Here is a 13,913-nt window from a genome sequence, read left to right as displayed (position 1 = left end):
CACACACACACACACACACACACACACACACACTTCTCTACTTCTGCTCCTTATTTGTTTCTTTCATAGGACTTTCCAGAATTTGCATTAGGTACTTATTTACTTGTTTCTCCCCCTAGAATAGAAACTCCATAAAGGTGGGAACAATTTCTCTTTAATTTTTCTGTGAATCCCCATGAGGTGGGAAAAATTAAAGAAAGAAAGAAAAATAGAAATTTAAAAAGAGAAAAAACAAGCTGCCTGTATTAGGCTGACTCATTTCAGAGGCAGTAACAGGCAACATTTCGATAATGTTATCTAAGGGCCAGAGCTCAAAGGAATGTGCTCTGAAGACTCTCCTAGTTCTCCCTCAACATAAGGATGTGAAGAGATAAGTTTTCCTAGCTCCCCTTTAGTGTAAGTAAACTTCCCCCTCGAATCCCATCCCCTCTGCTATGTAACTATACCTTGCTCCTTGCTCTGTAAATTTTATGAGTTCCTGTTTTTCCTATAGTTAATGATTGTAGGTTCTTGCTTCTTCACCTAAGCAGTATAGCAAAGGTTACCAGACATGCCTGAGCAGGTCTAGCTTGCAGCCAGCTAGACACCATGGTGGGGGTTGCAAGATGAGTCTTTGTGAAACTCCTTTGAACTAACCAGATAATGACCATCTGGGCTGCATAGTAAGGAGTGTACTGAACCTGAGTTATGAGCCTGCCTTAGTTTGATTAATGGCCTTTGTCTTGCCTCCGTACATTCATGTTCGTGCTACTTAGGAGTGGGTATATAAGCAAAACCTTGTCTTTGTTCGGGGCCCAGTCTTTGGACGTTGAGTCTGCTGGGTCTGAGGGCACTTAATAAAAGATCCTCCTGTGTACCCTGAGTTCTCTCTTGCCCTCCTGATTTTCTGCAATACCCAGTGTCTAATAAAGAGCTTGGAAGACAGCAGGTGCCCAATAAATGTGTTGATCCAATAACTAACTCTTCTGACAATATTTGGTGAGTGCCCACTCTGTGCCAGGAACTGTTCTAGGTGCTGGGGATACAATAGTGGACAAAATTGACCCAAAAAACCCTCAGTTAGTGGAGAATACATTTTCATGGGGGGAGCCTGATAGTAACCAGGGAGTGTGATAAATGATTATATTGTATAAGACACTATAAGGTGTTAAGTGCTATAGAAAAAAGTGAGTAGAGCAAGGGAGCAGGAATGCTTGCAGTGGGGAGCTGGGCTGTGGGTTGAGATTTTAAATTGAGTGGTCAGTGTGGGCCTCATGGAAACGGTGACATTTGAGCAAAGATTCAGGAGTTGAGGGAGTTTGCCAAGTGGATATCTTTGGAAAGAGCTCTCCAGACAGTTTAAAGTCCTTAAGGCAGCACTGTGCAATGGAACTTTCTGGAATGATGTTTTCTACCTGTGCTGTGCAATACAATAGCTACAGGCCACCTGTGGCAATTGAGCACTTGAAACGTGGCTAGTGCAACTGAGGGACTCAACTTTTTTCTTTCTTTTTTCTTTCTTTCTTTCTTTCCTTCCTTCTTTCTTCCTTTTGAGAAATGCTAGAATGCAGTGGCACGATCATGGCTCACTGCAGCCTCGAATTACTGGGCTCAAGTGATCCTCCCACCTCAGCCTCCCCTCCTACCTTTATGAGGAAAAGAGATTTAATTGACTCACAGTAGCTAGGACCACAGGCACACACCACCACATTCAGCTAATTTTTAAATTTTTTGTAGAGACAGGGTCTTGCTGATATGGTTTGGCTCTGTGTCCCCACCCAAATCTCATCTAGAATTGTAATCCTCATGTGTCAAGAGAAGGACCTGGTGGGAGGTGATCGGATCATGGGGGTGGTTTCCCCCATGCTGTTCTCATGATAGTGAGTGAGTGAGGTCTCACGAGATCTGATGGTTTAAAAGTGTTTAGCAGTTCCCCCCTCACTCTCTTTTTCCTGACACCTTGTAAAGAAGGTGCTTGCTTCTTCTTCACCTCCCATCATGACTGTAAGTTTCCCGAGGCCTCCTCCGCCATGCGGAACTGTGAGTCAATTAAATCTCTTTCCTTCACCTGGGATTACAGAGGTGGAGCCACCACGCCCAGCCTCAACTTTTAATTTTAGTTGATTTTAAGTAGCTGCATGTGGCTAGTGGAAATGAATCAAGCAGTACAGCCCTAAAGCATGAACAGGTGAAGTAATTAAGTGTGGCACAGTGGAGGGGGCTGGGGAATAGTGGGAGATGAACTCAGAAAGGCACAACAGGATGGAGAAGGACTTTGTTGGTCATTGCAAGGACTCTGGCTTTTATCCCAAGTGAGATGGGAGCCATTGGAGGGTTCTGAGAAGAGCAGGGATATGATATGATTTCTGCTTTTAAAGGATTCCTTTAGCTATGCTTTGAGAGTAAACACAGAGGGGCAGAGGGTGGATGGAAGGAGACCAGTTGGGAGGCTGGGAGAGGCAGCCAGGTGAAAGACAGTGGTGGATCAGACCAGGATGCAGCAGTAAAGGAGATGCTAAGTGTCAGGTTAGAGATAGATTTTGAAGGTTGAGCCCACAGGATTTCCTGGCAGATGCTGATTAAAGCATATAGTAAGCTCCTAATATATGCCAGACACTAGGTATGAACTACTTCTGATCCAGATTTGCCAGAGAAATGTCACCCAGGCTTTGACTGGTACCAGCTACTCCTAAGACTGATTGCACCACAGGGCATTTCTCACTCTCAATGTCCCACAATTTGGTCTTCAAACATTTCCTCTTCAGATCAGAGCCAATATAGCCTGATGGCACTGTGAAATTTGTTGTTATTCTTATTATTATTCACCCAGCATCACTGCATGGTATCTACATTAAGAAAATAGATGACTTGAGTCCTCCATAAATCCTTCATTCTCCTGCTTTATTTCCCTGTCCATCACCTCCTCATTTATTCTTAATATTCAGGTTTTTGCATTCAAGGCCGGGCCAGCTCTCTTGAGGACTTCCATCTTCTTCCTTGCACATCTGCCCTGTCCTCCTGAGACTCACACAGCCTGAGGATGGGAAATTGAGTCATCTGTCTTCTGTAACCATATGGATAAGATGTAGTCATTACCGTTCTCAGCATTGTTGTGCTTTGGAAGCTAATTAAGACAATTAGCTATTAAATACTAAAAACAATTAAGCTAATTGAAATAAACCATATGCAGTTTACACCCTTGCGTAGACAAAAAATTAACATGTGGCTGAATGGTAGCACTACAGACACTCCGATGCCAAAATAAATCAGGGACTATGGGAACCAAAGACGGAGGTGTCTTTGCACCCAATCCGTTTACCACCACAAAATGTTTCTCAAAAACATTCGGCTTGATTTTTGGAGGTTTCTTGTATTCTGAAAAAGAAAAAAGTGCATTCCCATCCAAATGTTTCTTTCAGGCTGTAAAACAGCAGAATCGTGCTGTTTCCCTACCTCTGACTCAACTCTGTGCCTGGATGCAGCACAGAGGAGAAAGGCAGCCTTCTCAGGGGACCTCTGAAGCCTATCTTTCAAAGTTAACCAAATCTCTAGGTGGAAAGAAGGTGTCCCATGGTTTTAGGTTGTGACTGGAAGTTTTAGATCACATTTATAGTTTCCAGAGTGGAGCCAGAGGAGGAAAGAGAGGCTATACGGATGAGGGGTGCTCTGTAAGGAGTGTGTTTATCTGGAATTTTTGCAGCTGCTTGTGCCAAAGAACTCAACTAGAATTTGCCTAAACCAAAAATGAAATTTAGCTAGGGAGGACAAGCTGCAGGGACCAGGAACTCAAAGGTTCCCAGGGACTCAGCCCAAAAAAGATTGTCTGTCTGTCTGTCTGTCTCTTATCTCTGCCCATTTCTGTGTTGGCCACACTCTGGCTACAGAGAGGTCCTCCCTCTCTGTGAGGCAAGGACCATGGATGCTGCCAGTGCCAGTTTCGTAACTCTAGTGGGTGAAGAGAACTCCTTAAAACCAATGACCATGTGTCCCCTTGTCTATACAGACCTGGCCTTTGGACCTTTCACCATAGCTGTAATATAGAATAGGATGGTTCATCAGATCCACAGGCCCATCTCTTCCCGCTTCCATCTCATTTATGGCCAATTAGACACACAAGGAATGGAAAAGCTTGCAGAAGAGCAAAGCTAATAACTACCATGTAGGTCCCTAGATCAAGATGCTAACAAAAGGATCTGACTTTGATGGAGAAAGATTAGAAATGGCAGTGCCTAGGGAAACGTGTAAAAGAGATCTGAGCATTCATAAAACTCCATTTTTTTGTAGTTTTACCATCCTGCCATTTCTATGCTGGATATTAAAGAAATGAGATTGTAAACAGCCAGGATTCCATTCCTCCAGCATCTGCTTCAACCACAGTCCACAACAGCCTTCTATAAAATGAGCAAAGCAATGAGGTAGAGAGGAAATAGCCTTAGGAAGAGCCAGCTTCTTCCTCCTCTATAACTGATCTGAGACATTATCCATTTTTTGATTGACATTTGCTATTTGGGAGGTGGAGTCGTCCAGTATCTAAACCCACTTCCTGTGCATGAGAAATTCCCTACCTTAAAAGCAGTCCCGGTAAAAGTTTAACAACCGTCTATGAAAAAAAGGAGGGGAGGACCTAATTTGTAGTGTCTGCTGATTTCTCTGGTGTAAATACTCCCACGATGGCCAATTTCAAGCTATTAGTGTGACATCACTGAATGCAGAATTGGGAAGAAATGTGCCACAGCACATCACTATAGAATATTTCCACCATACAGATAGAACAGACATAAATAACTTCCAGAATATAGACAATAGTAAAAGTAACAAAATAATTGGGAAGTCATGAATTTTGAGTATTTAGTACATTTATTTTTAATATAATGTATTTACCTGTGTTTGAATATAATGCATTTATTTTTTAATTATACATTTTATTTTAAGATTAGTGTCACAACCAGAATATTGACATGGACAGGGCAAAATTAAAGAACACTTCAATCACAATAATGATCTCCCAAGTTGCCTTTTTACAGCTGTCCCCTCCCTAACCTCTGGAAACCACTAACCTGTTCTCTATTTCTACAACACTGTCACTATAAGAATATTGTATAAATGGAATCATATAGTGTCTAGCCTTTTGAGAGTGGCTTTTTCAATTCAATGCTATTCTCTGGAGATACACAGTTTACCGTGTTGTGTGCATCAAAAGCTTATTCTTTATCACTGCACCATTAACCATTCATCCATTAAAGGACATCTGCATTGTCTCGGTTTTTGGCTATTGCAAATAAAACTGCTATAAACATTTGCTTAGTTTATTGTGTGAATATAAGTCTTCATTTCTTTGTGATAAATGCCCAAGAGTGCAATTGCTGAGTCATATGGTAGTTCTATGTTTAAGTTTTTAAGAAACTGCCAAACTGTTTTCCACAGTGGTTGTCCCATTTTACCTTTCCACCAGTAATGTATGAGTAATCCAGTTTCTCCATATCCTGGCCAGCATTTGATGATATCACTATTTTTCATGTTTCTCTGTCTCTCTCTGTCTCTCTCTCTCTCTTTCTCTCTCTCACATCCTGATAGGTGTATGGTGATACCTTATTATGGTTTTAATTTGCATTTCCCTAATAGCTAATAAGATTGAACACCTTCTCATGTGCTTATTTGCCATCTGCTTATTCTCTTCAGTAAAATTTATCTTCATGTCTTTTGCCATTTTTTAAGTGGATTGTTTGGTTTTTTGATGCTGAGTTGGAGGAATTTCTTTTTTTTTTTTTTTTTTTTTTTTTTTAAGACAGACTCTTGCTCTGTTACCCAGGCTGGAGTGCAGTGGCATGATCTTGGCTCACTGCAACCTCTGCCTCCCGGATTCAAGCGATTCTCCTGCCTCAGCCTCCCAAGTAGCTAGGATTACAGGCCCATGCCACCACACCTGGCTAATTTTTGTATTTTTAGTAGAGATGGGGTTTCACTGTGTTAGCCAGGAAGATCTCGATCTCCTGACCACGTGATCCACCCGCCTCAGCCTCCCAAAGTGCTGGGATTACAGGCATGAGCCACCATGCCTGGCCATGAGGAATTCTTTATATAGTCAAGACACTAGTCCTTTATTAGATATGTGGTATGCAAATATTTTCTCCCACTCTGTACTTTGTTTTTTCATCCTCTTAGCAAGGTCTTTTGCAGCATAAAATTTTAAAATTTTAGTGAAGTCTATTTAATCAATTTTTTCTTTCCTTTTATGCTTTTGTTGTCATGTCAAAGAACTCTTTGCCTAACCCTAAACCCAAAGATGTTATCCTGTTTCCTTCTAAAAATGTTTATAGTTTCAAGTTTTACATTTAATTCTATGATTGCATAAGGTATGAGACTTATATCACAGTTTTGTTTGTTTGTGTTTGCCAATGGATGTCCTTTTGCTCCATCACCATTTGTTGAAAAGGATATTTTTTCTCCAATGAATTACTTTTGCACCTTTTGTCAAAAATTGGTTGGGTATATTTCTGTTGGTCTGTTTCTAGGTTTTTAAATTCTGTTCTATCAGTCTTTGCATCTATCCCTCCACCAATACCACACAGTCTTCATTACTTTAGCTATATAAGTCTTAAAATCAGGTAAACTGATTCATCCCACTTTATTCTCCTTTTACAAAATTATTTTAGCTATTCTGGTTTCTATGCCTTTCCATATAAATTCTAAAATAATTTTGTCTGTATCTACAAAAAAGCTTTGCTTAGATTTCAGTAAAAATTGCATTAAACCTATATATCAGTTTAGGACAAATTGACAACTTTACAATGCTGGATCTTCCAATCCATGAACATAGTAGGTCTCTCCATTTATTTAGATCTTCATTGACTTCTTTCATTAACCTTGAGTAGTTAATATAGTTTGGATATTTGTCCTCTTCAAATTTCATGTCACCTCAATGTTAGAGGTGGGGCTTAGTGGGAGGTGTTTGGGTCCTGGGGGTGGATACTTCAAGAATGGGTTGGTGCCATCCTCATGGTAATGAGTGAGTTCTCACGTTATTAGTTACCACAAGATCTGGTTTTTAAACAGTGTGGCACCTCCCCACCCCCTTGCTTTCTCTCTCACCTTATGACACGCCTGCTCCTCCCTCACCTTCCACTATGATTGTAAGGTACCTGAGGGCTTCACCAGAAGCAGATGCTGGCACATGCTTGTTGCACAGCCTGCAGCATCATGAGCCAAACAAACCTCTCTTCTTTATAAATTATCCAGTTTCAGGTATTTCTTTATAGCAACACAAATAGACTAATACAGAAGTTTTCAGCATATAGATTCTGCAAATTTTTATTAGATTTATAAAAAAGTATTTCATTTTTGAGTGGGCTGCATATGGTATTGTACTGTTAATTTTGGTGTACATGTGTTTACTGCTAATATATAGAAATGCAATTGATTTTTGTATATTTATCTTGTATCCCATGATTCTTGTTGAACTAAATCACTTGTTCCAAAAGTTTTTTTGTTTTGTTTTCATTTTTACAGATTTCTTAGGATTTTCTATGTAGACAGTTATATTATCTGCAAACAGGGACAATTTTTTTTATGACCTGTATGTCTTTTGTTTCTTTTTCTTGCGTGTTGCACTAGCTAGAACTTCCAGCACTGGATTGAATAAGAGTGGTAAGAGAGGATATCCTTACCTTGTTCCCAATCTTAGGGGAAGTGCATTTGATCTCTCACCATTAAGTACAATATTAGCTGCAGATTTTGTGTAGACACACTTTGTCAAGTTGAGGAAACCCCCTTCCCCTTCTATTTTCCTAAGAGTTATTAACATAAATGGATGTTAAATTTTGTCAGATGCGTTTTCTGTGTCAATTGATAGGATCATGTGTTTTTTTTAACTTGTTAACATGGTGGATTACCATAATTGATTTTTAAATACTGAAACAGCTTTTCATCTCTAATAAATTCCACATGATCATGATATATAATTTTTTCTATATTGATGAATTATATTTGCTAATATTTTGTTAAAGATTTCTTGCATCTATATTCAGGAGAGAAGCTAGTCTTTAGATTTCTTTTTTGGGGATTATTTTTGTCTGGTCTTGATATCAGAGGAATACTAGCTTCATAAAGTTCATTAGGAAGTATTCCCTCCTCTTCTATTTCTGGAAGAGGTTTGTAAAATTGGTAGCAATTCTTATTTAAATATTTAGTAAAATTCTTCAGTCAAACCATCTTGGCCTGGAAATTTGGGGGTGGGGTAGGTGAGGAGGAGTGTTAAATTAAGAAATTAGCTTTCTTAATCATTACAGGGCTATTCAAATTGTCTCTTTTTTTTAAGAGACAGGGTCTCACTCCGTCACCCAGACTAGAGTGCAGTGGCTTGATCACAGCTCACTGCAGCCTTAAACTCCTAGACTTCCTAGACTGCAGTGATCCTCCCATCTCAGCCTCCTGAGCAGCAGGGATTACAGGCACAAGCCATGGTGCCCAGCTTCAAATTAGCTCTTTTATATAGAGTGAGTTGTGGTCATTTGTGGTTTTTTGAGAAATGGTCTATTTCATCTAGGTTGCCAAATTTATGTGTGCAAACTTATTCATAGTATTCACTTATCAGTCTTTTGATGTCTGCAAGGTCTTCAGTGATATCCCATTTCTTTCTTTTTTTTTTTTTTGAGACGGAGTCTCACTCTGTCACTGAAACCTCTGTGTCCCAGGTTCAAGGAATTCTCGTGCCTCAGCCTCCCGAGTAGCCGGGATTATAGGCATGCACTACCACGCCCAGCTAATTTTTGTATTGTTAGTAGAGATGGGGTTTCACCACGTTGGCCAGGCTGGTCTCAAACTCCTGACCTCAGGTGATCCACCTGCCTCAGCCTCCCAAAGTGCTGGGATTACAGGTGTGAGCCACTGCACCCGGCCTGTTTCATTCTTGATGTTGGCAATACATGTCTTCCTTTTTGTTAGTCTTGCTAGAGATTTGTCAATTTTATTGACCTTTTCAAAGAACAAATTCTTTGTTTCATTGATTTTCTCTATTGTTTTTCTGTTTTCAATTTTGCTCATATCTACTCTTATCTTTATTATTTCCTTCCTTCCATTCACTTTGGGTTTAGTTTGCTTATCTTTTCTAGGTTCTTGAGGTGGGCGCTTAGATTATTAGTTTGAAACTTCTCCTCTTTTCTAATGTACATATTTAATGCTATATATTTCCCTCTCAGCATTGCTTTGGCTGTGTCCCACAAATTTTGATGTCCTATATTTTAGTTTTCATTTAGTTCAATAATATTTTAAATTTTCCTTGAGTCTTCCCTTTTGACTCATTAATTACTTAAAATATGTTGGTTTAGTTTCCAAGTGTTTGGAGATTTTCCTATTATTTCTCTGTTGTTCTGGTTTAATTCCATTGTGGTCAGAAAACTCTATATTATTTTAATTCTCTTAAGTTTGTTGCAATTTGTTTTATAGCCCAGAATAGGGTCTATCTTGGTATATGTTCCATGAACATGCAAAAAGAATGTGTATTCTGATGGTTTAGCCTTAGTGTTCTATAAATGTCAATTAAATCCTCTCAATTGATGTTGAGTTCTTCTATATCCTTGCTGACTTTAGCTATCAATTGTTCTAGCAATTGTTGAGAGAGGGGTGTTGAAGTCTCCAGTTACAATTGTGATTTGTCTGTTTCTCCTTTCAGTTCAATTGGTTTTTGCTTCTCCTATTTTGTAGCTCTGTTGTTTGGTACATGTACATTTAGGATTGCTATGTCTTCTTGGTGAATTAACTATTTTATCATTATATAGTGTCCCTCTCTGTCTCTTACTGCTGAATGATTACAAAGGTTCTGACTCCCCACTAGGCATCCTCTGACACCATCCATCTCGGTCCGGGAGACCCTAACCCAGAAGCACTGGAGGAATTAAAGACACACACACAGAAATATAGAGGTGTGAAGTGTGAAATCAGGGGTCTCACAGCCTTCAGAGCTGACAGCCCTGAACAGAGATTTACCCACATATTTATTAACAGTAAACCAGTCATTAGCATGGTTTCTATAGATATTAAATTAACTGAAAGTATCCCTTATGGGAAACGAACGGATGGGACGAATTAATTGCAGCAGGAAAACACCTTAAGACATAGATCGCTCATGCTTTTGTTTGTGGCTTAAGAATGCCTCTAAGCGGTTTTCTGCCCTGGATGGGCCAGGTGTTCCTTGCCCTCATTCCCATAAACCCACAACCTTCCAGCTTGGGCGTTAGGGCCATTATGGACATTTTACAGTGCTGCAGAGATTTTATTTATGGCCAGTTTTGGGGCCAGTTTATCGCCAGATTTGGGGAGGCTTGCTCCCAACACAGTGGGAAGGAGGAAGGGTGCCTTATTACTGCGAGGTGGGGCTGGAAGTCCAGGCTCTACTTGGTCTCCTATGACATCACTTCATCATGAGTATTGAGGTGCCTTGACAGTTTCTCAAGGTTGGAAGTATAAGCTGCCAATTTAGCCTTTGTTAGCCTGAGTTGGGATGGGGAGATCACAGATTTTTCTGCTGCATTTGGCTGTTAGTGTCTGAAAGTTTTCTGTCTTGCTCTGTTTCTTCTTTCCTACCCCTTTGACTAGAGAGAGCAAACTTTGGTTGGGGCTTTTTTGCCTACACCTATTGGCATTTCTGCATTGCCAGCTTCTTCGGCTCCAAGTCTGGGATATATGACGCAAAAAGAAAATACAAGGAACTCAGTAATGTATTATTCCTTGGGTCCCAAGGTCCCTAGCTGGTCTGCCTTCTTCTTGCCTCCATTCAGAGTCTTATATTTCTTTTATACTTTGCAAGAGGAATAGAGACAGTATATCTACTATAATTTACTTTTTAATAATGACTATGTTTAACAACCAGTTCACAAGTCCCTGAAATTTTTACAAGCAGCTCTTGTAAACTAGCTCCAACACATCGCTACTGAGTGTCAGAGCCACAGCTGCCTCCCACCACAGAAGCTGAAATGCCACAAGCCTCTTTCCCAGCCTTCTAGCAACTTGGACACAGGCACATGACATAAGCCAGTCAGGAACATCCACCTGAGACCTTGTGATGGATGCAGGTATTAGTGATGGATGCAGAGAAGAGGGACAGTGCAGAATCCTCCTGGTGGCCATTCCAGGGGTGATATCCCCTACCAGGGGCTCAACTGTGGCATCTCATGTTCCACAGCAACAGCCGCATTGCCACCGGATGTTTTCTGTGGCATGTCTGTGACCATGGTTCTGACCAACACTGCTTCTGAGTTGGAGTCTCCTACCTTCCCAGTGATTCTGTGAATGGCTTTTCAACAGCCCTGTTTCTGCTTAAATCAGCTGGAGCTGCCTCCTGTTTGGTGCAAATAAGAATTTTGACTGATACACATTCCCACTGGCTCTAAGCAGCAAACCCCCTGGGAAAAAAAAAAAAACCTCAGCCTCTACCACAGAATGTCCTTATTCTTGCTCAGGGGAAATTATCTGAGGAATAATTAACAGCAAATAGAACAGTAGAATGTAACTTAGAAGGGCTTACTGAGAGGGACTGCTAAGACCCCAAAGCCATCACGACTTAACCTGCTTTCTTAGTTGCCAAATACCCTCCTCAGCAATTCTGATCCCCCGCACAGTGAGCGTGTGTTTAATTACAGTCTCCTGTGAGATGAGCAATTTGGCATGGTTCAGAATATACCATCTAGCCTGACCTTGGGAACAAGACAATCCAATGGCACTAAAATCTTACTTTCCTTTCTCCCTTTCCCACTTCCACTCTCTCCCCCTGCACTGCTGAAGACTCACTGGTTAGGAAAGTATTTTACGTCCTTGAGGGTGGCTTTTGTGCACTGAAAAGACCACTCTGAGATTTACTGGGGTTTTGAAAATCAGTATTCGATTTATTAAATTTATAGATTTAGAAATTTATAGCTCTTCCTTACGCTTTTAAAATCACCTTAGGAATCTTATTATCCTATTTATAAGTCTAGCAAATATTAACAATCACTTTGAGAGGGTTTTGATTAATGCTTAGCCCCATTTACACACAGTTAATTAAACATCTTTAACATTTTAAATGGCACTTAATAAATTTAATAAATTCAATTCCTTTTTAAGTATTTTATCTGACTGACAAACCTTCCAAAGTACAAAAGTAATTCTTACAGATTTAATAAATTCAGCATACAAGACAGATTGAAACTTAAATTCTCTTAAATGTCCAAACTGTATGTAAACTTGGAAATATTTCAACTTATCACAAATTTCAATCAATTATTCAAATACATACATTAAAATGAAATCTTGAAGGTGGTCTAATATTCCAATAGGCCAAATTCTCTAAAATTATGCCTACACAAATTATATATGCACAAATTCTTTAACTTGAAACTGTGAAAACTATAGTTTTGATTCCCCTAAACATTTGTGTGCTTAATTTTAAATTTTCCCAGGGCTAAAAAAATTAAATGAGATGAAAATAAATTTTCACAGGGCTACTAAAATGTCTATCCACAAGAGAAGTATTCCCTTCTCAGCCACCTGAGGTTGCTAATCAACCAAAGATTCTGGGTGGGATGCTGACTGCATCCTAGCTGCTGACTCTATGGACCTATCAAGCCTTATTTCCAGTTTCTAACTTTGTAACTTAAAGATGGAGGTGGCTGAGTAGACTAGTCCCTTGATTACAAGTGATCAGTTACTAAAGGTCAAGCCAGAGTGGAGTCCATAACTCCCTATCCAGGTTCTATACCTGACTGTGTATTTATGTGACCATTAAGGCTTATAACTATATATTTGTCCATCTTTCTCTACAGAATCCTGCATACTTTTCATGTGCTTCTTATCTCGTAGGACCACACACCTCTTACAGATGTTTAAACATCACCTAATTGAATTCTAGTGATCTCTCACAGCTTTGTCCAATATCCTGAGATCATTCTCCAAGTCACTGCTCACCCCCAACCCCTCACCCTACCCATCCCACCCTCTGTGGTCTCTGAGTTTCTGATTCTCCTAGGAATGCAAAAATGTACTCCCCCAGGATCTACACACCTGGCATTGTCACAATTTCTTGCTGTGTATGCTGTATTAGTCCATTCTTGCACTGCTATAAAGAAATACCTGAAACTGGGGCCAGGTGCAGTGGCTCACGCCTATAATCCTAGCACTTTGGGAGGCCAAGGTGGGTGGATCACTTGAGGTCAGGAGTTCGAAACAAGCCTGGCCAACATGGGGAAACCCCATCTCTACTAAAAATACAAAAATTAGCGCAGCATAGTGGCGCGCACCTGTAATCCCAGCTACTCTGGAGGCTGAGACATGAGAATTGCTTGAACCCGGGAGGTAGAGGTTGCAGTGAGCCCAGATGGCACCACTGCACTCCAGCCTGGGTGACAGAGTGAGACTCTGTCTTGAAAAAAAAAAAAAGAAAAGAAAAGAAAAAAAAGAAATACCTGGAACTGGGTAATTTATAAAGAAAAGAGGTTTAATTGGCTCATGGTTCTGCAGGTTGTACAGAAAACACAGTGGCTCTGCTTCTGGGGAGACCTCAGGAAACTTACAATCATAGCAGAAGGTGAAGGAGAAGCAGACATGTCTTAGATGGCCAGAGCAGGGGCAAGAGAGAGGGGGGGAGGTGCGACACACTTTTAAATGACCAGATCTCATGAAACCTCACTCACTATCACAAGAGCACCAAGGGGGAATCTGTCCCCATCATCGAATCACCTCTCACTAGGCCCCACCTCCAACACTGGGGATTGCAATTCAACATGAGATTTGGGCAGGAATACAGATCCAAACCATATCATATGCCTACTAACTGTACAGTTATAAACTTAGTACTTTTCCTTTAAATCAATTCACTATTTTTAACATATGTATTTAGACTTATCCTACACAATACTCTCTGCAAAATTATGGGGCTCAAGTACTCATTGTATTTTTTTCTAAAACAC

The sequence above is a fragment of the Pongo abelii genome, chromosome 11, assembly GCF_028885655.2.
Source record: "Pongo abelii isolate AG06213 chromosome 11, NHGRI_mPonAbe1-v2.0_pri, whole genome shotgun sequence".
NCBI classification, from domain to species: domain Eukaryota; kingdom Metazoa; phylum Chordata; class Mammalia; order Primates; family Hominidae; genus Pongo; species Pongo abelii.
Note: the sequence above shows the minus strand (reverse complement) of the source record.